Genomic DNA, 27,819 nt, shown 5'->3' on the forward strand with positions numbered 1-27,819 from the left:
TTTCCACAGTAATCATTTCCGCCTCCACACCAGTCAAGCTCACAATAACTTAGAGAAATACTACTGCTCATGAGGATAGGAGAATTAAAAGGAAAAAAGTATTTATTTTACACACCTCAGGTAAGACAGATTCAATCAAAAAAGAAACATCCTCTTCACTAACTTAATATGGGCATCTATATTCCAACAACTTCTTACTGAGTAAACAAATTTTATATGGCTATCCAAAAAGTGGTCCTTAAAAAAAATTTGTTCATATACTTAAAGAATGACAAAGGAAAACAAACATTTAAGGCTTGACTTCTAGATAATAAAGCAGGAAAAGCTAAACTTTCCTTTTCTCTAGGGGAGGAAGAGCCCCAATGGAGTCAGTCAACCCACTGTCAGGACAAGACCACCCTTTACACAAAGGCAAGAGATTTCCCACCAAGAGCCACCAGGGCAGCTTCTCCCAGGATGTGACTGTCACTGGAACAAGAAGAACCCAAATCAAATGTCAGACAGCCATTTAAGATATTATGTGTCCTTACTTTTTCTAAAAGCAGAAATCAAATCCTAGGAGCACACGTAAGAAATTCCTTTTTCCTTACCAACATGCCCTGATCATTCAGTTATTCAGAATTGCAGCCTGTGGGTGCAGATTATATAGGTGTCCAAATGCTATCATTGTTAAATATCATGCAAAGCGAGGACCAGAAGCATAAGTGGTTCTGGGTGACCTGACACCATCACCTGACACCCCTCTCCTCTTGTAGGAAACAGTGATGAGCTGGGCCTTCCTCACATGGTCAGGGATCAAATACCCTGACAATTAGACCAAATGGATGTGTAAACATGTCATAAAGGAAAATCAGAATTCTTTAATGTTCCCCCGCCTCAATTCTACTTCTCAAAGTAATTTCACAATGACCAATCACAGAAAGCATCCATGAAAAACTGTGCCAGAAAGCAAACAATAAGGTATGGTAAAGCACACAGAATCACAACAAGGGAAACCAGGGGTGTTGGTCCAGCACTGTGACCACCCTGGCACCAGGCAAGCAGTGACTAGTCTCCCCACTGTTAAAGTGAAGAGGCAGGCCAGATATGCTCCCCAAATGCTTCAATCTGAAGTTCCCCTTTCTGACAAATGGTTCAATTCCCTGCCATCTCCATGGAGTCAAGGGAAGCCCAAGCTTCTAACCAGCCCTAGTCACAGGTCACTGTAGGAGCTGGAATTCTAGCCACAAGTCTGGTAGCAAATGTTTCTGCTGACCTGTGGGGCTCCACGGTGGGCACAAAGGTAAGGATTCTCTTGGGCCTTTGGAAGTCTGAACAGCAGCCCTCAGAACCCTTCCCTCCTCCAAGGAAGACAAGTGTGTGTGACCTATGGGCCAGAGAGTCTCCATTTCTAATATGCTGTGATTCTGCTACTAGGAATACCTACTAATGACAGATGGCAATGCCATCCAAAGACTGGAAACTACAGAAAGGGGACACTTGACAGGTTCTCATAATTACCCCACCCAGCCCCATGGGGCAGGCAGGCACAGCTATGGATTATAGTTTGATCGTTACAATTTTCCAGCTTGAGACACTTGAAAAAAATGCAGAGCTGCATGGGAAAATTTAGAATTCCCATGATTTCATGCTTAATTTAGACCTGGCCAGTCACTGTGGTGGCGCTAAGTGCTGGGCTGTCGCCATCTCCTGAGGAGCTGGCGGGAGAACGGAAGCAAAGGGAGGGAGGGCAATGGAACCCCTCAGCCAGGGCCCACAGGCTCGCTTTCAGGCACAGCAGTTACCCAACGCCTGCCTCAAAAGGAGCTCAAGATGAACTTTGCAGATAATGACCAGGTATTTCTACACAGTATAAGTGCAAAATCATAGCTCTCCCTTAAACCAGCAGTTCTGCAGGTCATGTCTGAGTCTCCCACTGGGGCAACTTTCTGTGGGCAGTAAGGGAGTTACTTCCAGACTTCAGGTAGTGACAGCTGATGTCCTCAGATCTGCTCAGGTTGGCCCTTGGACCCACTCCCACTCTGGGCAGCATGGAGGTGAGTCAGCCCAGAGGATAGGCTCACCTCCACTAAAGGTCAAATGAAAAAGCCAAATTATCCTAAATGTGGGTTCTGGGGAAGGACAAGACACGAACTCTACGTGCCATGCATGTGCTTCACTCATTTCCAGTCACTTCCCTTATTCCTGCACAAGCCACTCACTGTCGCTTCAATCGCTCTATCCACCTGTTGTTTCCCTCACCTGCCATTGTCCCCATGATGATCACTAGACTGGTGCTTGTCATTCAGCTCTCAGTTTAAACATCATCTTTTCAGAACCACCAGTCACTTTAACAACTAGTTTTAATTTTTGGCGGAGATGGACATTTCTTGCTTATGCACCTCTATGATACGAGGCCCTGCCTATCTTCAGAACCATCTCCTCAGTGGCTAGGACAGAGCCTGGTGCAAAGTGGGCACTCAGTAAACATCTGCTGGGTGAAGGAATGTAGGGGCAAAAAGGAAAAAAATTATCCCAACTCCTATCTACTGAGACAATACTAGAGTTACTACTTCAGGGGCCAGTCTCCCAGCTCCTGTGTCCCTTTGGTCTCTGTCTCCCCGACAAACTGCCTGAAGACGAGGACTGTCATACCTGGTGCTTATGAATGTGCACCACAAAGCCTGGAGACCCAGAGTAACACACAAACCATGCAGCAGAGACCACCTGACACAGTCAGCCCACCTCAGGCAGCATGTGAGGACTAAGAAAGGCGTTTCTTATTCCAACCGTGTGGATACACATCTTGCCTATGCAGCTGGGAGGCTTAAGGCAAGTCAATGAGTTTTCCTGAGCTTCTATTTCCCCCTCTGTCAAAGGGCAGCTGCTGCTCAGGTTTGCTGTAGGAAGTTGCCTACAGAGGGACTGGCAAACAATGGGCACTCAAATATCTGCTTCCTCTCCCAGTCTTCCCAAGATGTCTGTAGGGATGTTTTTCAGCATTTCCCGAAGAACAACTTGAAGAGAATTTCCAAGGCAGAATATAAATGCATCTCTATGATGGTGGCAGAAATCATCTGCCAGTTTGGTAGGTGGTATCATCCACAAGCATCTCTTTCCTGACCATACACAAGCCTGCTCAACAGGCTTGTTACAACTCTTGTTCATGGAAGCATTTCCAAGGAAAGTCTTAGATGTGCTAAATCTTTGATACTATAATAGGAATAAAAGAACAGACTTAGAATAATAAAAAACAAAGGCTCACTACATAGGAGCTAGCAAGTTACTAACTGAGCCCTTACTATGGCAGGCATGTTCTAAGAACTTCATGTATGTCTGCTCACTGAATCTTCCTAACAATCCTGAGGGCAAGGGAGGGGGAGGGTGGGGAGAAGGGCGATATTTTTATTATCACCCTCATTTTAGAGTGTAGGAAATTGAAGCACACAGAGAGTAAGTAACTGGAGCAAGCTACAATGCCAGTAGCAGTAGTGCCAGGACTTGATTCCAGACCTCTGGTCTCTGGCCCCATCCTCTTAATCCCTATTCTTATTCTACTGGCTTTTAGACAAATCTAGTGCTCAAAGTTAGAAGAACAATGATTTTTTTTCTTGTTGAATAGAATCATAAAAAGGCCCCACTTGTCTCGATATTTAGGAGGCCGGAAAAGGTCAGGGGAGCAATGTTTTCCTACCCCCATTCTTCAGCTGCCATAGGAGATCCTTTCCTCAGTCAGCTCATTTAGTCAAGTGAGCAGGACAAAGATGCTGGAGCTGGAAAGATCTCAGAACTCAGCCGCGTACAGAAGTCGAGGTCCAGGGCAGTTCAGTGCTATACCAGGATCAGACCTTGCATTCCCAGCTCCCTTTCAGCAAGGACAACAAAAGCAAAGAGGCTTTCATGCTCTTCAAAGCCAGCTTCCCCTGGAATGTGCATGAAACCAGGATGGAAGCCTAAAGCAGCACACAGAGACTCCCGAACTACTGTTTCAAGTAAATGGCGTCTCTTTAACTTTAGCAGTGTCTTTTGCTAAACCAGTCACATCTACTTTAACAATTTAAGAAGTCTGCATTATTCCTATAAAACACCACTCAGTAAAATGGGTCTCAATGCCAAAAGGTAAACTTCTCTTTTTGGTACAGAATAAAAATATTATTTCCCTCCTTCCTCTTTGGTTGGAGCCATTCCCAGTGTTTTATTTACTCTGCAACACTGGATATATTAGGAGGAAATCATTCCTTCTAACTTTTAGATGTCAGTGTCTGCCCCAGAAAAGGGAGAAGCCACCCTAATGTCTTCTTGCTGCTCCTCTGTTTTCTTAAGATTTTACAATGCACTACTGGGCACAAGTGAAAGAGTATGTGCAAGTCACATGTGAGGCATAAACAAAGTAAGTCCCTGTGACCCATGTGGCTTCCTCCTCCAAACTAGAGCATGAGCACAATGCCTACCTAGGGTGCCCTTTCTTTCCCGCCGCCTCGGCCCCAGGCAAACTCAGGTTCTGGGTTCTTCAACCCCTTGCTTTCTAAAAAAGAAAATAATGTTGTAAAACTAAACAATATACAAACTTCTACAACTTTCTTCACTCAATGTTATGTTTCTGAGATTTATCCATGCAAGCAATATATGCATCAACATAATGTGTATAACTAGCCTGGTTCATTTTCACAGCTGTATATTATTTGACTATGCTACTATTTAACAATTTACCCACTCATTCTCTTGGCATGTGGACCACTTACAGATGTTTGCTATCATGAATAGTGCTGGTATGTGCACTCCTAGGATACAAATACCAAGATTTTTCTAGACTATGTTCCTAGGAGTAGAACTGCTCAATCATGGCATACACAAAAGTTCTCTGAAGTATATTTTCTCAATGTTTTTACTGTCCTATTTTATAACAATTTATTGTTAGAGAACAAAGACATTAACAGCTTAGCTGAATCCATTTTTCGCATACTGTGGGTAAAAAACAATGCAAACAGCACAGGACTTAGAGAAACACAAGATGGCTTCTGGCCTGGGTTAGGGGTACAATAATCACACACAGGGCAACAAAGTTAAACTAAGCACTCATTCCAAACTGAGTGCTCCAGGCAACCCAGGAAAAGATGAGGACAGGCCACAGGGGTCTGGTGTACCTGAAGCAATGCTGCTAAAGGAGAGGACATAGCAAGTGTAGTAGGGGGAAGAGACCACTCAGGCAGATGGGAGGCCATGGGGACAGGCAAAGAGGCAGCCAATAGATAGGAGTATACAATCTTTGGGGGCAATTACACTCTGAGGCGCTCACTCAGCATGCCAAGAAATCCTAACTTAGGAACTCTGGTTATTCACTGTCAAGCTTTTTGCCATGTCCTCCAAATAACAATAATGGCTCACACAAGCAGAGTGCTTGCTATGTGTCAGGCACTGCCTTAGAAATTAACTTATTTAATTCTTATAAACTGCACTATTGTTCACTTAACATTTTTCCTTAAATTGATTCACTTTTAAACTCAAATGTCCACTGTAAAATATATATAGATAGACAGAGATAGATATAGATATAGATAAAATAAGATGTCACTCCTATAGCATTTGGGGTGAGGGTCTTTTTGTTTGCTTTGTTTTTACTGAGATATAATTCACAAAGCATAAAATTCACCATTTTAAACTACACACGAACTCAGTGTTATTTTAGTATATTCAAAATGCTATAGAATCACCATCTAATTCCAGAACATTTTCATCACCCCCAAAAAGGAGCTCTGAGTCTATTCGCAGTCATAACCTAATTCCCTTTCTCCCAGTCCCCTGGCAATCATTAATCTGTTTTCTGTTTCTACAGATTTGACTATAATGAATTTCATATAAACAGTCATACAAAATGTGGTCTTCTTTGTTTTTTTTTTTTTTTTATAGAGGCATGCTTTATTTATTTGTTTGCTGGTTTGTTTGTTTGTTTTGTTTATACATGCACTGGGTACAGTCAGAAGTGCGGGAGGGTGAGAGAATTCACCAGAGCCAGAGTAGGGAGCAGAGCAGGCAGAAGGACCGAAGTACACTGCTGAGGGGAGCAGCGGGCGGCAGGAGAGGTCTGCGCGCCATGTGGGACCCTCCTCCGGTGGCCGGGGAGCAGCTGGGGATTGAACTGGCGCCAGAGACTACAGGCAGCTTCGCAACCCAGCGCTCAACCGCTGCGCCACTGGGGAGGCCCCAAAATGTGGTCTTTTGAGTCCGATTTCTTGCACATACTTTAAAGGTTCTTCTATGTGGCATTCTGTATCAATATTTCATTTCTTTTTACGGCTGAGTAATAGTCCATTGATGGATTGACTACGTTTTATTTATCTCATTGGAGGACATCTGAGTTGTTTCCATTTTTCTTTCTTTTTTTTTTAAAAAGATTTATTTATTTATTTATACAAACACTGGGTACAGTCAGAAGCGCGGGAGGGTGAGAGAATTCAGCAGAGCCAGAGCGGAGAGCAGAACAGACAGACTGACGAAATACACTGCTGAGGGAAGCAGCGGGCGGCAGGAGAGGGCTGTGCGCCATGTGGGACCCTCGCCAGGTGGCCGGGGATCGAACCGGTGCTGCAGAGGCTGCGGGCAGCTTCGCAACCCAGCACTCAACCGCTGCGCCACCAGGGAGGCCCTCCATTTTTCTTTTTTTGATATTATGAATAATGCTACTATGAACATCTGTGAACAAGTGTCTGTGTGGATACAACTTTCAGCCTTCCTGGGTATGTACCAAGGAGTAGAATTATTGGGTCATATGGCAACTCTTATTTTCTGCCACTCTGCCAAAGTATTAGGGCATTCTTAAGACAAAGAACTATTAAAAGGAGTAACATTCAACTGTATTATCACTAAAAATTAGGTACTACTACTGAAGATGAAGATACTGAAGTTGGTTTTGGTTTTGTTTGCAAGGGAGTGATACTATCAAAACTGTCTTTCTGAAATCCTGATCAAGTGGCAGAAGAGTGAAAAGATCAGGGAGGGCTCACGGCCAGAAGATGAAAACAGGAAGACCATTGAGAAGCCCATAAGAGAAGGGATAAAAGGGGAGTAGGGGCTGAATCAGGGTGCAGCCGTGGAAGGGGAAAGGGCAGGAGATGGACACAGACACAGAACAGGAGACTCAAGAACTGACACCAAATGTCAGTGTGGAGTAGGGCAGGAGGGTAGGACCAGCCAGGACTGAGGCACGCATCACAGGATATAAAGGTGGGAAGGGTGTACAGGTTTCACAAGCAAGGAAGCAGAATACACAGCTTTACTTCAGACAACTGCAGCTGGAGATGCTGGCAGGACAGGCAAAGAGAATGGAGACAGCAAAGTAATAGCTGGTGCTCAGGACAAAAGCGAAGCTATCACTCCCAACTCCATGCACCCCGCATTCCCCTTCCCTCCAGGGACTCTCTGCTGGGGGATCCACCCCACACTGTGCTGATGACCAAGCCAGAGGCCTTGAAGCCATCTGGGCTTCTGGCTCTCATTCTACCTCTTCACTCTTTCCTCCCACTACCTCTGGACTACAGGCTCTTGAGGGACAGAGGCCCCAACTGTCTCCATACGGCTGTCTGCCTCAGAGTCTGGCACAAAGCCTGGGACACATCTGCCACAGGAATGAATGACTCCGCAGGGCACTGAGTCCAAGCTCCACCTGCTTGTGCACTCTCCTCCCTTGGAGCTCTCTGCTCCTCTCCATTTCCTCACCAAATTTCCAAACCAAGACCCATAAACACTACTATTACTACTAGGGAAGATAAAAAGCATGGCCTGTAGGAACTGTTTAAACTAACAACTCAGTAGCAAGGAAAAACAAATGTGCATGCTCTCATGGCCTGTAGGAATTGTTTAAATTAACAACTCAGTAGCAAGGAAAAACAAATGGGCAAGCTCGCTCTGGCTCTCACGCTCACGTGCCCCCCCCCACCCCCCGCTCTCTCTAACAAACACCTTCCCCCCCCCCACACACACACACACTTTTCTGGCACATCACTCCATTTCAGTTTCCTCTGTGGAAATGGAAACAGCACCCTGCAAGGTAGCACAAAATGACATGAACTGAGCTGTGTGAACTGAGGTGAAACCTTTGACTTGTTCCGAGCCCTCATCACCCCCTCCAACAGAAATGCAGAACAGAAGCACGCTGATGTTCCAATGGGGAGGGGGTGACTTCTCAGTCAAAGTCACACTGAAGTTAACAGGCAGAAACTAACAACAGTTTGCATACCTTATAATTTTTCTGATTCTTAAAAGATTGTAAGTATGCTGTCAGAAGTCCAAACACAAAACCAAAAAGAAATTAAAGCTTTTCCTTTTGGTTTTATCTCCATTAGCCAAATGCTCTTGTTCAAACAATGTTTACATTGCCATTGTCCAGCTTTGTTTAGAAAAACAATAATAAAGGGGTGCATTTCCAGCACTGATGACCGAGAGTATACACAGATCAGCCCAATTTCTCCATTGCCCAGAACATACTCTAGTTTAGAAATCATTGGCCAGAGGCTGAAGAACAGGCTACTTGCCTCAGAATACTTACCAGCCACGTCAGTGCTACCACAACCTCCTCCCCCTCAGCCACTCCAGGGACACCAGGCTGGGAGAACAGCACAGCCCTTCAGCTCACTCATGCGTCACAAGGGAAACAAGATCCAAAGGAGAAGACCAGGTCTACTCACTCAGGAACCATCAAGCTTGACACCTACTGATAAAATTCACCAAGGTGGCAGCAGTAACTTACTGAGTGCCTACTATATGCTACGACTGTGCTACAGTGGCATTTTAGAGGGTAAGACACAGTGAGTCACAGAGCTGGGATGAGGTCTAGGCTCCTCTCCTGAGTCACAAGGTCTCCTGTGAAAACTCAGTTGAGTCCCATCTTAAATCTCAGCCAATTTACCATTACTTCCATGCCCTTCTCTCCTATATTATCACACACTCCTAAATTGCTCCTTGGAATACTTGAAATATTCCTCAACTTTCAGGATTGACCCAGTAATTCTAAGACATTTCTAACCTGGAAATCCTACCTTACTAATATAAAACTTTCAGAATGACCTGTCCACAGAAAATCACTCTCTTAGTCCCAGGTATGCCCATCATTCTCTTCTGTATTAATCAGTTCTATTCACCGGTATTTCCAATTTTACCTCCTTCAAGGCCTGTGACAGAAATACATGATCCCATTCCTTCTAAAGTAATGGTACTGGCCAATGCAACATATAGAAGTGATGTATGGGGCCTCCCTGGTGGCGTAGGGGTTAAATCTCAGCACTATTGCTCTTGAGACCTGAGTCCAATCCCCAGTCAGGGAGGTGACCCACATAATGGCACAGGAGACCTCTCCTATCTTGCCCACAGCTCCCCTCAGCAGAGTATTTCAATAGCTCTACCTGTTCTGCTCCCCACTCTGTCTCTGGTGAATCCTCACCCTCACAGCTCTGGCCTAACCCCAGTTCTTCTATGCATAGCTAAATACATCTTCAAAGAAAAAAAGTGATGTATGTCAACACTACTTAGGTGTTTCTATCAAACACTTAAAAGTCAGTGTGAAATTTTCCATATTCCCTTCTCAATGTGGTTGCAATGGTGGAAGCCTGTGTCAAGATGGAACTTCCTTACCTACCCAAGAGAAAATAAAACATCCACACACAAACTTATGCACCAATGTTCACAGCAGTATTACTTATAATAGCATGAATGGAAACAGCTTTGTCCATCAACAGATAATGGATAAATAAAATGTGGCATTATCCATACAATGGAATATCATCTGACCTTAAAAAGAAATGAAGTATGGATACATGAGACATGATGAAGCTTAAAAAAAATTATGCTTAGTGAAAGAAATCAGATAAAAAGGGACACATTGTGTGATTCCATTTATATGACTGTCCAGAATAGACAAATCCATTAGAAAGTAAATTGATAGTTGTCAGATGTTGGGGGAGAAGGTCAGGGCAAGTACAGCTTAATGGGTAACTACTTTTAGAGTGATGCAATGTTCAAAAACAAGATTATGCTGATGGTTGTACAATTCTAAATATACTTAAAATTATCTAACCATATAAATCAAATGAATGAACTTCACTGCAGGCACATAAGCTATACAGCAATAAAGTTGTTAACAACCAAAAACAAGATGGCACCCCCATCAGCCTGAACACATGAACGACTGGGATGAAGAGGTGTAAGAGATAAGTAAGCCTTCGCTTTATATAAGGCCACTGAAATGAGAGGACATGGTTGTTTTCACAGCATCATATAACCCATTCTAATGTAGACTCAAACACATACATGCTATTGCATGTTCATGCTGAAAATGTATCTGTAGTCAATTAACTTAAAATACTGGAAGAGAGTTAAGGTTGTGGTTCTGACCCAACATGGACCAGACTCCGTTCCAAGGTCACAATCTGAATCTTTAAACATACAAGACTGGGGGGAAGAAGGGAAATATGGTTAAAGAATCTGGTTAGATAGAATAATTCCTAGCTTTAAAAAATATTTACAACTCATAGCATAATAAACCAGCCTTCTAAAACCATAAAGAGCTCATAGAAATTGAGAAATAACCAATAATCCAAGAGAAAAATGAGAAAACTCTCCACAGAAAAAAAAAATTAATGATCCTTAAATATAGCACAACCAGAGCAGCTCGACTTCAGAGAAATGCAATTAAAACTATATTGAGGGGGCCTCCCCAGTGGCGCAGTGGTTGAATGCTGGGTTGCAAAGCTGCCCGCAGCCTCTGCAGCGCCGGTTCGATCCCCGGCTGCTCTCCGGCCACCAGAGGAGGGTCCCACATGGCGCGCAGACCTCTCCTGCCGCCCGCTGCTCCCCTCAGCAGTGTACTTCGGTCCTTCTGCCTGCTCTGCTCCCCGCTCTGGCTCTGGTGAATTCTCTCACCCTCCCGTGCTTCTGACTGTATCCAGCGCTTGTATAAAATAAAAATAAATAAATAAATCTTTAAAAAAAAAAAAAAACTATATTGAGGGCCTCCCTGGTGGTGCAGGGGATTAAGCAGCACACTATGAAGCAATCCACAGCCTCTTCAGCACGTGTTCGATCCCCCGCCAGCCAGGGAGAAACCCACATGACGAGGCGGACCTCTCCTGTCTCACCCACTGCTCCTCTCAGCAGTGTGTTTCAGTCAATCTGCCTGTTCTGTTCCCCACTCTGTCTCTGGTGGATCCGCTCACTCCCCGCATCTCTGGCCTGTACCCCAGCTCTTGTATGCATAAAAATAAATAAATCTTTTTAAAAAAAAAAAAAACTATATTGAGACGTTCTTTACACCGATCGCGTTGGTAAAAATCCAAACATTGGACTATACCCTTCTGTTGGTAAGGCTATAGGGAAACAGACACTCTTACTTACTAATAGGGGTGCAAAATGGAACAACCCCATGGGCAGCAATTTGGCAAAATCTATCAAAATTAAAAATGCATTTACCCTCTGACCCAGCACATTCCACCCACCCACGTGGGAAACAGTGTACACAGGTCTCCCACACATCCCACCCGCCCACATGGGAAATGGTGTACACAGATCTCCCACACATCCCACCCGCCCACGTGAGAAATGGTGTACACAGGTAAATGACTCTTTGGAGGCCCATTATGAACAGCATGTTGGAAACAATCTGAATAACTTGTTATAAGGGGATGAGACTAAAAAAACAAACAAAAAAAGAAATTCACAAGAATACACACCTGAAAGGAAATGACAATGATTCTCCACTTATTGACATGCATAATCTCTGGGCTATAAGTAAAAAAGCAATGTGTAGAATGGTGGGTATCATATGTTATCTTGTATTAAAGTAAAAAGGAAACATAAAAATTTGTGTCTGCTTGTTTTTGCATGAAGGAAACACTGGAAGAATATTCAAACAACTAAAAGTGGCTATATATTAGTGAGAAGGCTATATATTAGTACCGGGCAGACAAGATCAGAGGTGAACAGCAACATTTCTCAAAGAATACTTTAATAGCTTTTTATTTTAGAATTACGTGAACTTTTTGTCCCTCCGAAATAACGTTAAATTTTTTTTAATCCTCATTTTAAAAAAAATACCAAAAACACATGAAAGCGTCTGACCCAGACCGCGAAGTCCCAGACGGCAGATCTCAGACGCCAATGCCATGATCAGCATAAGTGTAACCTTAAGCCCAGTCTTCCACGTTCTACATATCAGTCTGCATCAGACCCCTCCACCAAAGCTGCAAAAACTGAAGAGCAGGGGCCAGATAGTCCTGGATGTTTCTGTCCCCTCAGGTCTTACACAGGGAAAGCTGTGAATGGCCTGCAGTGACTTCCCCAGACGTCCATGCCCCCTCTAACCCACTACCCACACTGCTTTGAGTTGGCCACCGCTGGTGCTGTCTGCGGATTCGTGCACATGCTCCCAGCCATCGCCCAGGCTGGCCCTGAGCAGCCCTGTGCCTCTCTGATGATCAGGGCCGGGTCAAGGAAAGGAAGAAGAGTTCAGGGCACTCATATGTGCAGCAGCTTCCTGCTGGGCAGCGCACTGCAGAGTGCTGGGGGACAAGATCAATCAGACACAGTCCTGTCTGCACAGTGCTCACGTGACACAGCCCAGAGAGAGCAGGGAAAACACGATTTTACCAACACCAAAGCCTAACGGCCAGACATGGAGCACAAGGGATGGCTGAGGTGGATGTGCAACAAACCAAAAGCATTCTGAGCAAAACAACCAGCTCAGTATACAGCTTGGAAAGTGGAAAGAAGAGCTGTGAGAGGTGAGGCCTGAAGAGAAGATAGCAGGTCACACAGGGCTGAGCCAGTGCTGCCAGGGACAGGGAATTTGGACTCTTCCTCAGGTATCTGGGCTGAGAGCCACTATCTCAAGACTCATCTGCAAAAGACAACCTCAGTCTTCTCACCCCAGCCCTCTGCGCCTTTCCCTTAAACCCTAGCTCTCCTCACTGTTGGGTCTATGCAGTCTGGCCTCTGTTAAATCAGGGAACAGGGCAAGAGCAAAAATGGGAGGGAAAAAACACCTGCAAGTGAAGAGGGATGGCTCTGGCCCTCAGAGGTATGCTATTTGTCTGGAAATTTTCTTCTGATCTTATTCAAAGCTCGAAGATGCCAAGTTAAAAAGGTACTACTCTGTTTCCACATCACCTACTCTACAGAAAAAATCTTAGTGTTACTGATACCAAATCGTATTTCCATGAGTATCACGGGGCAGTTTTTTTTTTTTTTTTAAATCTGCTATCTCTGAGTCAGAAGCCAGTGTGTTACAGAATTTTTCTTTTAAGGAAGACAACAATTTGCTCCTTCCCAAGTTGTAAACCGATTTTCCAAATGAAAAAAAAAAAAAAACCTTTGTAGTACCCTTTAAATGTCTATCAAAAGGATTTCTTAGATATTTACCAGTTGACAGTACAAGGATATACCCAATGCAAACCTCCATTTGACAGGCCTGTACTAAGCCATCCACCACCACTAGCCCCTGCGCTGGACACTGCACACAGGAGAGCTGCCTGCCCACCTGGGGCCTGCAGTCCTGCGGGAAGGCCAACTATCTTTATAGGGTTGGCTCTGTGACCAGTCAGATAAGCCTAACACCAGTGGGCAGGAACTCAGGAACCTTTCCCCAGTGGGGGAGACCTGCTCACAGACATTGTAAAACCTCTTTGACAGTTGTATGCAGCATCAATGCCAAGGGGACAGAAGAACACCGACTGGCCACGCATCACCCTGAAGTGACCAGCTCGCCTACAGCGTAGATGAGCTCTCAGGGTCCTGAAAGGCCTAATACTTTGTCATAAAGCTGGACTGCCACAAGGCAATCTGAGATCTTCAGAGCAAATTCTCTAGTCATGCCTCTCCACCCTGTTCCAGGAACTGAGGCTTCTGTGGTTCTGACCAAGGAGAGAAGCCCCTCAGAGTTTTCCCACTGGTCGCCACTGGCAGGAAAACCACTGGAAGATTCATAATTGTCTTTACTCGGCTTCTCTGAGCTCAGACCATTGTCCTTAGGGTTGGCTATAGTCCCAGACTTCAATCTTTTCATTTATTTAACTCGTCTTGTTGCTTAAAAAAAAAAAAAAAAAAAAAAAGATGTGAAATGGTCTAAGCCAGCAGCTCTCAACCCTAGCCTCAGGTTTGAATTTCCAGGGAAACATACTCATGCTTAGACCTCACCCAGAACAGTTAAAACAGAAAGTGGTGGGGACCTAGCATCAGCACTTTAAAAAAAGAATCTCCCCAGATGATTGTGATTATAGTATAGAAGAGTTGACAAACACTGCCTCAGAGAATATAATGGAAAGCAAGTAAATGAAGAAACCCAGGCAATAGGGAATAGAAAGGGAGGGTGGAAGGGATAGTCTGAACCAGAAAGCAACATTAGAACCCAAAGTGCAGGCCACACTAGATCTGGGACAAAGAACTGGCTCTTAGCTCTGGTGGCTAGAGCAGAGAGGATTCACACTGTCCACAGACAAAAATAAACCAGAATCACAGAAGATTCTCCTTGTCCAGGGACCTCAGATGAATGCCTTCTTTATAACTTCCAAAGGGGGATACACCGTGCGATGCAGAGGAGAGTATGCTCCCCATCACCTCAACCATAACCACCTAATATGTGGCATTAGACAACTACTCACCCTAACAATCCTTAAAAAGGATGCCCACCAGTCATCACTTAAAAAGGATGCCCACCAGTTAGTGGGCAGTTAGGGCTGCCCACTAACTCCTCCCTGGAAACAAACTTCCTAATGGAAAGCAATGCCTGCATATAAAACACGTTACCAAATCCACTTGGTTTCCCATACTGATAACAATGTATGTAACCTGCATCCTGTCACGAAAACACTAGTGTGCTGACACTCTTTTACTGAAATATATAAAGACACTGGCTCCCTATCTGCGAAAACAAGCTCTTCTGTCAGACTCTCATGAAATCACCCAGGGCACCAAGTCTGTCCCCATAACCCAGGAGGGGGCAAAGTCCCAGAGATGGCTGGGCATTTCCCTCTATGGTGATGCTCAGACAGACGGCTGCCCAGCCGTGGTCTCTTGCTCTGAGAAGAGCAAGATTTGCCCCTCAGAGAGCACCTGTTAAGCAGGCCTAACAGTCATGGAAAACAAGAAACCAGAAGAGGTCGCTGAGCCCCTTGGGTACTGATGTTATAATGTACCTTTTCTATTACAAAAGTTATACTCCTTCCATAATAACTTATTTTTAAATGTGTGTGTTGAAATAAACACAAATCAAGAGTAGATCTCCCTCCTGACCCTCAGTAACGTTTTCTTGAGTCACATAGCATATCACCACATCTCAAAGCATTAAGCAATAATGAGTTAGTAAAAGTTGCAACTACACACAGTGGATAAAGTTAGAAACAACGCAAGTGCCCATCAAGAGATGAATGGATACAAATGTGGTGTATCCACACAGTGGAATTTATTCTGCTATAAAAGGGAATAAAGTACTGACACACTACCACATGGATGAACCTGAAAAACACTGACTAAGTGAAAGAAGTCTGACGTCATACCTTGTATCACTAATTCATTCCCTCTAACCTAGAGGTCACCTAAGCAGGCCAATCCACAAGAGGCCACCCAGTCTCCTCCAAAAATAACCAGAGGTCCAGTTGAGACCACCAGGCAGCAGTACATGGAGGTATCTGGCCAAGTCCCTCATACTGCAAACCAGTATGCTATCTGGGCCCCTTTGGTGCCTACCCAATACTCTGCCATCTGCTGGGATCCAGGCAATGTCTGGAGATGAGGGAATCTTTTACCAAAATGCATGTAACAGAGCCCCAGGACTCCCCACCACAGCAGATAGAGCTAATCTGTCACCTCTGACAAAATGCTGCCAGACCCTCCCTAGATGCAGCAGGAAGTTTATCAGGACTTCCTATCACAGTATCACAACTGCCTATTGCCTTGCTTCTCCTCCCACTTCTAGAGCTAAAGGGGGAGAGCAAGGCAGGTATTATTATCTCATTTTCTGTTATATTTCTAATGTCTAGAAAAGTGTGTGACACCCAGTAGATGTTCTAAGTGCCTACTGTGTGACCCTGATTTTTGATGAACACTGCTAAAATAATGAAATTATAAAGACTTGATTTTTACAAAGGCCTATAGAAGACATAATGTGGAAAATACCAAAATGTATTCATTGGGCATCAGAAAAGGAGGGGACATAAGACAAGTAGTTATGTTACAAACAATACCAGCTAAAACAGCAACTGAGATGCTCTGGAATCTTGAGCTTGGGTCAGTGAGAAGGGGGACACAAGTGCAAAGAAGAGGGCACCATCCAGGGAGGTAAGCAAACATCACCAGTCTGAAGACAGGTCACTGCCACGACCGGACTCTGTAAGGCCCTGGGTCCCCAGAGCAGGGTCCAGGCAATGAAAGAAAATGAGTGGGCACCACAGGAGAGGAGGCTGTGAAGAACTGGTATATACTAACCCATCCAGAGATGGCACCAACACTGGCACTGACCCAACAACAACAGGGCAGGTCCCGGCTGCTAAGTGCTCTGATTTGTCAAGGAAGCTGCAAATCTGGATTATTATGCAAGCTCTCCCGACTTTCATGTTTGCATGTATGGGAGACAGAATCTGGCCTTTCAAAGATGTCCACAACCTAAGCTCAGATAGGTGAAAAGGGACAATTAAAGTAGCAAAAGGGGGAATGAAGGTTTCTAATCAGCTGACCTTAAGATAGGGAGAAGATCCTGGATTATCCAGTGGTCTCACTGTAATCACTATGGTCCTTAAAAGTGGAACTGGGAGATGGAAAAGACAGTGTCAGGGTAATATGGTGTGAGGAGGACAGAACTGGCTACTGCTGACTTTCAAGCTATAAGGGATCATGAATCAGGAATGTGAACAGCCTCTAGAAGTTGGAAAGGGCAAGGAAACAGAGCCTCGCCCAGGGCGTGCAGAGAGAACACGGCTCTGGTTACACCCACTAAGTTTTAGCCCACTAAGACCTCTGTGGGACTGCTAATCTTTAGAATCATATTGTTTTGTTTTGTTTTTTAAGATTTATTTTTATTTTATTTATACAAGCACTGGGTACAGTCAGAAGCGCGGGAGGGTGAGAGAATTCACCAGGGCCAGAGCGGGGAGCAGAGCAGGCAGAAGGACCGAAGTACACTGCTGAGGGGAGCAGCGGGCGGCAGGAGAGGTCTGCGCGCCATGTGGGACCCTCCTCCTGTGGCTGGGGAGCAGCCGGGGATCGAACTGGCGCTGCAGAGGCTGCGGGCAGCTTCGCAACCCAGTGCTCAACCGCTGCGCCACCGGGGAGGCCCTAGAATCATATTGTTTTAAGCCATTGGGCTTGTGGTAATTTGTTACAAAAGTCACAGAAAACTAATAGAGCAATCGATTTTAATTTTTGAAAACAGGCACAGTACAACCCAAATAAAACCTACCAGTGGGCTGAATGGAGCCATGGATCACTTCTATCCAGTCCACACTGAAAAGGGTTGAAGGCTGGGGTCATCTGCTGGGCCCCCAGCAGAATCTGACACATAGCAGCTCTTGGGCATGCAGTCCAAGTTAGCTAGCTACTAGGTCCTTTATCTTTAAAATTCCCCAGGGATTTCTAGAAAATAAAAGTGCTAAGGTGTTTTATTCCCAAGGGACCTGTTAACCACAGCATCAGCATACTGCCTAGACATTACCCTGGGACCTGACAAGCTGACTTGGAGGACAGGACAGAACTGGCCATAATCCTATTCAACTCCACCTTCCCATGCAAACAGAAAGAAGTGAGGGTTTTTCAGGTTGCTGGAGAAGCCTCTAGTCCGTCCCTCCCGGACACCCACAGGGTACTCTGGCTCAGAGTGGCTCCCCAGCACTTACAGCAATGAGATCACTTTGGTGTTTTTTTAAAAAGCAGAGAAACACTTTTCAAATGAGCTCTTTTTAGTTCCCCATGTTCAGATCAAAGCAGAGCTGCTCTGATTAGAGGTAGGATGGAGGATCTGTGGCCCTGTCACTCAGCATCAAAAAAAAAAAAAAAGGGAAAGAAAAAAAATTGTGAAAACCACAGTCCCACTCAAATCACATTAATTCTGTCCTGCCAGGTCAGTCTCTGTCACATGTCTTTGTCCTTCCTCCGACAAGCCTCCCTTGCTCAGTCAGAGCTGTCACTTCACCCCCCAGGTCTTGGCACAACACCACTCCTTTGGTCCAGAACTCCCACTTTTCCTTCAAGGGTCTACACTTACTTATCATTTCCTCTGAAGCCTCCTCTGGTGCTCAACTTCTTTCTTTCCTGGAGCTGATATTACTTTGTACTGCTATCAGGACCCACACACTGAAGACCATAGCATCTTATGGGTAGGAACATACAGATTATCTATGTGTTCCCAATCGAATTGGACCACAGACTATTTTTTTTTCCGGGAATGCAAGAAATTATAATTTTGTAATATACATTAAATGCACCAGATAAAACCTCACCTCTAATCTTTAATAGTGAATTTATCTAAATTAGGCACACTATATAACTATCTTAAATATAATTACTTTAAAGAAAAGCAGTTTTGAATTTTCTAAGTAGTCTACTGCAGTTGTTACAATTAGGGGTGTAGGAAGGAACCTGGTCCACAGGTTTGAATGGACAGATAAAAATCCACTGTGTCTGCTCCACAGAACTGGCTAATAATCAGGATTACCACATTAGTAGGTGGGTCACCACCTATTTTCCTGCCCTCACTTTGTTTATACTCTTGGCTAAACTAGGCCCCCTTTTCAAAGATGGCTCAAAGGCAAACTTGAGCCCAAGTGACCATTTCTACCTCTCTCTCTCTGGCCATGGCCACCATTCCACCTTATCTGCTACCCCCCTTTTCTTAAACCCTACCACAGCTCAGGGCCCTAGCACCCCATACCTCATTACTCATTCTTGCTCTCTCTGGCTCCAATTTTCTCCCACCTTCTAATTCCTAACCTTCCCAGAGGCTCCCCTGAGCATACAGTTCAGCTTCTCAGCCCACACAAACCATTAGAATCATCTGAGGTACTTCTAAAAAAAAACTACTGGTTCCCTCTCTGTGATTTGGGATGGTGCCCTATTACAGGCTTTTTTTTTTTTTTTTTTTTTTTTTTTTAAGTTTTCCAGATCCTGTGATTTACAGGTGCAGCCAGGGATAAGAACTAGAGGCTAGGGCCTCCCGGGTGGCGCAATGGGTTGAGCGCAGCGCTGTGAAGCTGTCTGCAGCCTCTGCAGCACCAGTTCAATTCCCGGCCGGCCAGGGAAATTCCCACATGGCGAGGCAGACCTCTCTGTCTCGCCTGTCTCTCCTGTCTCAGTCATGTACCTCAGTCCTTCTGCCTGTTCTGCTCCCTGCTCTGTCTCTGGTGAATTCTCTCACCACGCCTCTGGCCTGTACCCAGTGCTTGTATAAATAAATAAATCTTAAAAAAAAAAAAAAAAAACAACTAGAGGCTAGCGGATGTGTCACATCCACATGTCCTAGCCGACACTCAAGGTCCCAGGCCCTTGTCTCTCCCGAAACAGAACCAGTCTCTGGCCTCCCTTCACTCACCTGCACCTGTAGGATGTCTCTGGGATTGCAACCTTTCCAGGCTCAGGAAGCCAGCTTGGCCAGGTCCTTGCCCACAGGAATTCTGCCACTTTGCAGGATCCTGCCAGAGGGCTCCTTCCAAAACACTTGAGGTAGCAAACACTCCTCAAGAGTCATCCAACTCCCTACTGCCAACAAACCCCACAGCCACTGCCTCCTCAAAGCCACCTTAGTCCTCACTACTCCCAATTGGTGTCCAGGCAGAGCTGCTTCTGGAGTCTGTGCACCTTACACATACGGGCATTGCATGCAGGCATGGAAAACCCGAGGCTACTCCAAGCTGGGCCTCCTGATGTTCCCTCTGAAATGTCTTCCCATCTGCCTTTCACTCTTGGACACTGTTCACTATCCTTCAAGGTCCAGCTCAAATCCTACCTTCTCTGATGCCTTATCTGACTTTTCCAGACTTACCTCCATTTCTGACCTCCTGACAAAAAATCAAAACCACCTATCAACAAACTTCCATCTTCTAATTGCCTCACAAATGTTAACTTTGTCTTCTCAATTACAGTAAGTTTCTTGGTGGCAAGAATCATCACATTTTATTTTAATTCTAGAATGTTGCATTATTTTCCAGGCCTCCACTAATCTCAAATGTTCGACTCCATTGTCATGAAATTGTCCTTGATTTGATGCCCATATTTCTGTATCAACCAGACTGCCTCTCACAAAATGGCATAAAGATTATTTCTCTGATCATCTGTTTCCCAATTTCTTGGATCTAAAGTATATTCATTGTATCCCAGAACAGTGCTAGATATCAAACAGGCTTTCAAGTGAAAATGTGAAATGTTTTAGTCTGTCAGTATTCCTTTATTGATGTAACATCTGGGGAGGATGGGAGAGGAAAGGTGGATGGAAGTGGTCAGACTTTAAATAGCAAGTTTTAGCTCTGTGCTTTATTAATCTCAAAATCTTAAAGCGTTCACAAAACAACAAATTTGAGTCTAAACCTCCAGGGCCTCCCAAGAGTGCAGGGCAGGTACTGACACATAGCTGTTTACTATCCTTGGCTTGGGAGCTGCAGGCAATTTTCAAACCTTGGGAAAGTGATCACACCCCAGCCTCCTCATACATTTTAAGACCAGAAAAATTACCCTAAAAATGTCTCATGTTAATTGCCTACTAAGGAAAAAGACACTTTACATCTTTATTTATATGTAACATTTTAAGACTATCAATACTTCTGTCCGAGTTTGATCACAGTTTGGCATTACCAGAGGAATTTTTTTGGTCCTTAAATCCCATGTGTCATGTTTATAAAGCAATGTGCAAAGCTTCAGGATTACAGTGTAAAAAGAAATGGTCCCTTTCTTCAAAGAGCAATCTGGGCAATTATTTTAACACAACTTTGCAAACACAAATATCCTTACTGGTCCACAAAGACTTCCTCCCATCCAACCCAGGTGGGTTCCCCCAGGTCCCCGGTGTACACATCTAGGCAGCTTTAGGTCTTAGAATAATTTACATTTGCGGCCAGGGACAGAGAGCTAAAATGTTGTCATAGAAATGGTTTCATGAGGCTCCAAAATCAGGCAGGGGACTAAATTCAGGTCTTGCTCGCCACTGAATGGGTCTATGTGAACAAGCTTGACCCCTCCGAGTCTCAGCCTGCTCAATGGGCAAGGCCTCCTCCCAGGGTTGTTCTGAAGGTACAAGGAGGCAACTGAGAGCACCTGGCACAATTGCAGAGTGAGGTAATGGAAATAATGTGATTCTGAAACTGACACAGGTGGCACCAAATACCAGCTAGGGAACTTACTGTGTGGCCTGAGGCAGGCTGCTGAACCCCTCTGAGCTTTAGTTCTTGCATGTGCAAAAAGAGAAATGGTGGCAGGCCTCACAGGATCATTATGAAAATAAAATCAGATACTGTGCATAAAAGGAGTAGCACAGAGCCTGGCACACAGGAGATATTCCAAACCATCAGGGCCCACACAAACCTCCATGTGTTTGGTTTTGACAGGCAAGCTGATAATTACTAGTGGAGGAAAATAATTTTTCCCCAAACTCTAAACACCAAGGAATATTAAATCAATATCAATTGTTGGAGGGAGGAGAAGTGCCTTCCATTAACACCAGTGGCAGTCTCTAATGGCCCCGTGGGAGTTAGCTCAGTGCCCAACACCACTCCCCCCTAACCTTTTCCGGCTGCATTTCTGAAAGCCTTGACAGTGAACATCTTGCTTGATGTGTGGAAATGATGAATCGGCTTTTCAAACAGAATCTTAAATTTACTGCCTCTTTGAGGGCACTGACATCTTGCATTCCCTTCTTCAAGGAAAACACCCAGCTAACCCATAGTGATGCCTGTGACCACAGTCCAAATTATAATTACCTAAGAACAAAGGTGAAACCTCTTTGAGAAACCAAATTCCCTTTCCAAGTGTCATGCCATTATCTTGAGCAACATATTCAGAAGCATTTCAGAGGCAGAAAGGAACTGCAGTTTTGAGTCTCCATCCACAGCCAGCAGTGCTGACATCTTACATGGCTTCTTCTTCTCATGAGCCAGAGCTCCCAAATATGGTACCAGAAGGGGCCTCCCTGGTGGTGCAAGGGGTTAAGCACCGCACTATGAAGCAATTCACAGCCTCTACAACGCGAGTTCGATCACCGGCCAGCCAGGGAGCAACCCACATGGCGCAGCAGACCTCTCCTGACTTGCCCGCTGCTCCCCTCAGCAGTGTATTTTGTCAGTCTGCCTGTTCTGTTCCCCGCTCTGTCTCTGGTGAATTCTCTCATCCCCCTGCATCTCTGGCCTGTACCCCAGCTCCTGTATGCATAAATAAATAAATCTTTTTTTTAAAAAAATGGTACCAGGACTAGCTGGTACTTGGAAACTGGCTGAAAATGCACATTATCAAGCTTCACCCCAGTTCTACTGAATCAGAAACTCTGGGGATGGAGCTGTCAATTTGTCTGACAGGCTCTCTGGGTGATTGTCATGCTATCCCAGTGATGGAGTCTGAGAAACATTGCCAATCTATTCTGCAGTGTGGTTATTTTACAAATGACGAAACTGAAATTTAGTGATTAAAGTCCCCAAAGCCATCCAGCCAGGAGGCCAATTTGTACCTACATCTGATTCAATATGGTCTTTGTAACCAAACTGTCTTTACCATTTGGTGCTCTCAGCTACTGAACCACCACGATGTGATGATGACGTTTCCCTAAAAGGCATGGGGATGGGAGGGTGAGGCCTGCACTCAAAAGTAATTAATTATAGATGCTTTTAAATCTGTATCATGCATCAGCCTAAATGGCCAGCCATCCCTCGGGCTGAGCCTGCTTTTCCCTGTTCCATTTATCAGCTAGTTACCATAAAGAGAACATGGGGAGTCTCTACATTTATAGCCCTCTCTGCAACCAATTCCTACCAATGTTTTGAATAGTAAAGGAAGTCATTTAGTTACCTGTCCTGTCTCCAGAGGGATTGAAAATGCAACACACTAGACCAGGACTCACAGGAAGGCTTTTCTGTGCCCAGGAACAAAACAGGCTCTAGTACCTGGCTCTGCTGGGCAGGAGTCACCAAAAAGAATCCAATACAGTACAGGGAACATGATAACAATGCTGCTGATCTGATTCAAAGAAGGGCCCCCACTTTTTTTTTAAACCTAAATCTAGTCTCTATCAGTATGAGTGGTTCATTAATTTCTTAACACTCAAAATGCAGTGCTTTCACAGATCGTAAGGTTAGGAAAAAGACAGAAATCTCTACATTCACATTTCCCAGTCTTCTAAAGCTTGGTGGTGATTTTCAGAGCACAAGTTTATCCTCTACATTTGAAGAGCACCCATTTATATATACTATGGAGCTTTCTATATGAACTGGGGGAGCAGGAAGGATCCAGGTTTGGGAATCACACAGATCTGGTGCCTATCAGACGTCTCTATTCTCAGTTTTTCCACTCACAGATGGGTGGTAATCTCTATGTTATACATGGGTATAAAGACAAAATGAAATTATGTTTTTTAAAAGGCTGTTAAAACAACTGAATTTCAAGACATCGGAAACATAACCAGGAAAATATGTATGGTCAAACAAGTTCACAGATGGATGTTACTGAATACACTCAACACATGGACACTTATTTCACTGTATCTGTTTTCCTAGCTTTCAATTTTTAGACATCTTGAACAAACTGAAGCCAAAGAAAATTCCATTGATGAACTTATCAGAAAGTTTGTAGATTTTCAAAACTCAAGATGGACATAAACAATCATTTCACAATGCATCTCACAAAAACAAGATGTGTTCTCTCCTACTCTTAAAATTTTAAGATTCCCATGGTAATCAGTCACTGTCATTGTGCAGTAGAGCTTTAAGCAAGTGTATTCAGCTTCATGAGAGTCAGTTTCTCAAACGAGGTAACAGGTATAACATTCAGGAATCCCACAGACTTGACAGATTCCAGCTCCATCACCAATTGGCTACGTGAACTTGGGTGTAAGACTTAAGCCCCTGGGCCTGTTTCCTCAATGTAGAAAGGGAATAATGCACACACTGATAGGACTGCTGGACCCACAGCAGTGGTTCCTACAGGGGAGCCTGTAGTAAAGGATGGATAAATTGGTTCCCCTGCTCCAGGGCTGCTGATACACACCCCAGACTGAGTCTCTCCAGGTATCAGAGATTGAGCTGGGTGCTGGAGAAGTAAAGAAAGACAGAAGACAGTAGTAAGTGCTCCAACAGGTTGTTTGGGTTGGTGAGGCTTGGAAAACAGAGAGGTCCAAATACTGATGGAATTGGTTATTGGCAAAGGCTTGCCAGAAGGTTTATTCAAAGACCAAAAAATGGAAAAATACAACTAAATAATTCCTCTTATACTCCCCAATTTCAAATTCCTCAAATCCAAGTCCTTTGATTTCTACAAGGCTTAAGGTCACCAGGTACTCACACCACAAAATGACAACCATAGTCAGACACACTCCAGCAATCAATCCACTGCTGTTAGGGAACAGCAAGAATTGCCCAAAAAGCTTTGGAAACTTTAATATGGTTCCCAAGAGAATCACAATGATAATCCCTCAGCATGAAAATCTCTTAGCACTTTAGTCCACAGAGACCTGCAAGTTGTCACTCCTCTTAATAAAATCTAAAAAAAAAAAAAAAAAAATTGTAAATGCCCACTCTTAAGTTCAGGAAGAGCCAAGTCTTTAAAACAAATCAGAGGCCCAAAAACTTTTCAATTATTTTTGCAGGGCTCTTATCAGAATCCCAACCCTCAGGAAATCCACACCACAATATTTTATAGAAGACAGTTACATAAAGAGGTAACTTTATTTCTACAGAGGATTCTGCAAAGGCTGGGTCATTTTTCAAGACACACACACCATGTAAGGTATCATCACCTGAAAATATTACATCTCTCCACACCCTATACAATATACCTGGTACAACAACCTTGCTAAGAGAGTTCTCCACAACTTCCCATCTGACAAGTTCAAGGTTCTGAGAGGCAAAACACCTGGATAAACCATAAGATCAGTAAATCCAAACTTGCTCCAGTCCAGAGGCTTGTGTGATAAAGTCTTGCCATTCCTTACAGTAATTTGCACTTTACTACACTCTTTAAAAGCCAGGATCTCATTCAGTGCCTACAAGAGAATAGCCCAGAACTGGTAAAGATGACTAACCCAACATTAAAACTAAAGAAACAAGTAAGTTTTAAAAATGCAAAAAAAAAAAAAAAAGATAAATAAAAGGTGAGATGATCTTAGTGGTGTCTCCAAACACAATCACTGGAACATGAACATTCAGAAGCAAATTACAGTTCCTTTTGACATTCATTTAAATACAGATGAAAACTTAATTATCGGTAAAATCTCAATCACTGCTGTGTAGAATTCAGAATATGATTTTTGTCAGCACCAATAACCCAGTATCCAGAGCCTTAAGAAGCACATTATTTTCTGACAAATCCTCATTATCATACTTAAGGGGGGGCAATTAAAATTCACCTTTTTCAATCATTTTTAACCCCTTGTTCCAACCCCTTCTTTCACAGGGCATTTTCTGGCGATGGAAAGGAAGAATTCATACTTCTCATCTTTTCCTGCCCATTTTCTTGTGTGAATATAAAAAAATACAAGAGGGGAATAAATCTGAACATCTCTCTAAATACAAAAAAAAATTTCAAAATGTCGTGAAGAGCACCCGAGCGCCCTAGAGACTGAGGGTCTAGTTTTGGCACTGATGTGGTATGGCTGCATGACCTTGGGCAAATCACAGCATCTCCTGCCCTCAGTTTCTCCCATCTGAACCCTAATAATGGTAAAGTCCCATTCTCTCTTAAATCACAGGCTTCAGATGTGTCCCCAGGGCTAAAACAATGTGGAGGGGCCCAGAGGGAGCCCCTGGGCCAAGGAATGGGCTTTCACAGGACCCAGCTGGGGTTTCTAAGAGGAGCAAGTTGCTCCTCCACCATCTCCACCCCAACACACGCACACACACACACTCACACACTCACATCCGCAGAGCCACTGGGCCAACTTCAGGTCGCAAACAAAAACCTGTTGGCACAGACTCCTCTAGGAAGGGCCAGCCTCTCCCAAGGGCCAGCACTCGACTCCTGGGGAGCCGCCCCTAGAGAAGAGAGAGGAAGAGGGTCTCCTGGAAGAGGCCGACCCCCACGCACCCATTCACCCACCCGGATTAGCCGCGCAGGTCCGCCGGGCGGGGTCTCCACCATCCCACGCGGAACAAAAGGCAGCTGGAGCCTGGCTCTGCCGCCCCCGTCCCCGCTGCGCTGTGGGGGTAGGGGGTGGGAGGGAGAACCTGATCCCTGGGGAGAGGAAGGGGGCCCCGTTTCAGGTCGAAGGAACTAGGGGACGGGCGGAGATCCTGGACCGAGCGGCCCCCTCCCCAAATTTGTAGAGGGAACAGGGCCTGGGCTCTGCGCGGGGGCGGATCTGGAGGAAAGGGGCGCCGAGCCCGGGGAGGGGTGGAAAGCGCTCTGGAGAGACGCGGCAGGCTTGTTCCAAGCTAAAGGTAGAAGGTAAAGGGCTGGAGGGGGCTCCCGGATCTGGGGTGGGGTTAAGGGGAATAACAGACTCCAAGGTTATAAAAGGTAGTACTCTGTGATGGAGAGGTGGGGGGCGGGGGCCCTGCAGCGGATAGAGGAATCCAGATGGGGAGGGGGCCAAGCTCCAGCCCGTGGGGCGGGGCCTGGCCGGAAAGACCGGGTCCCGCCTGAACGAGGGACCCAGCTCCGGCAGCGTGTGTGCAATCTCTGGGAGGGCCGACTGGGGAAGGGGCCTCGCTGTGGGGGCGTCGCGCCCTGGGGAGGGGGAGGGTCCACGTCCTGGGGTCCCGCTCTGACCCCCGAGCCCCGCAGGCCCCGGCTCACCTCCGCTCCTCCGGGCCCGCCCGGGTGCGCGGCTGTGGCCGCCAGTGGCGCTGGAAAGGCGGGAGCGACCGCAGCCCGCGGAGCCGCCGCCGCGTCTAGCTCGATTTGACACCCACACACCAGCCAACATGGCGGCCGGGAGGGGGCGCGCCGGCTGCGTGCGCGCGCTCGCCGGCCCCGCCCCTTCGCCCTCCTGCGGCCCCGCCCCCGTCCCACCGACTTCCCGCCCCCCGCGCCCCCCGCGGCCTTACCCCAAGTACCCCAGAGCAAGAACCCGCGGCCCTTGCACCCCGACAGCACCCCGCGACCTACGCCGGATTTCCCCACACACGCGTCCCGACAGCCTCCCCACCGCCACACAAACCCTGGCAAATTCAGTCTCGAACCCACGCACTCGACAGCCTTCACACACTCTCTCTTTCTCTCTCTCTCACACACACACACCCCCCACAACTCCACACACACCTCACGGCCTTCCCCCTCCACAGAGGAGCTTCCCTCCCCACACTCATTCTCTGCAAAAACTCACGTGCTAGCCTTTGCTGTATGCACTTGGAAACTATTTCTGAGAAAGGCTGCTCTCAGGAGGTGGCACCTAGAAGGGGCATGGCGTTGCTGGGACGCTGGTCAAGTTCAGTTTCTTGAGCAGGACGCTGGGGTCCCAAGTGTGTTAACTTTGTGCAAATTCACTGATGTACACCTTACATGCGCGCCTTTTTCATATATGTGTTATATCTCAGTGCAGCATACCCAAAAGTTCTGAGAAGGGGTGTTTGGGCTTTGCTAGATGCCCATGGGGTGATTAAAAAGGTGCAGCCCCTGGCTCATTGTAAATTCCTCACATGAGGAACTTATAGACACCCCTCCTACAGGCTCACCCCAACAAGA

At 45.5% G+C, this 27,819-nt stretch overlaps 1 protein-coding gene across 5 annotated transcripts in view; it reads right to left on the reverse strand.

The window, feature by feature from the left end:
• Positions 1-27,022, reverse strand: part of EPN2 (epsin 2) — an 84,762-nt gene extending 57,740 nt beyond the window's left edge. For 3 of the 5 annotated variants that reach the window (XM_037492647.2, XM_037492645.2, XM_037492648.2), the window contains exon 1: positions 26,932-27,020. The gene's annotated coding sequence lies outside the window, so the exon portion shown is untranslated. Of the gene's footprint in view, positions 1-4,430; positions 4,505-26,931 lie in introns of all 5 variants that reach the window. The other 2 variants (XM_037492646.2, XM_054689339.1) reach the window with 2 other exon arrangements.
• Between the last annotated feature and the right edge of the window lie 797 nt (positions 27,023-27,819).

Source organism: Talpa occidentalis, unplaced genomic scaffold (genome assembly GCF_014898055.3).
Source record: "Talpa occidentalis isolate TD23 unplaced genomic scaffold, MPIMG_talOcc4v2.1 talOcc4.7, whole genome shotgun sequence".
Taxonomy (NCBI): Eukaryota; Metazoa; Chordata; class Mammalia; order Eulipotyphla; family Talpidae; genus Talpa; species Talpa occidentalis.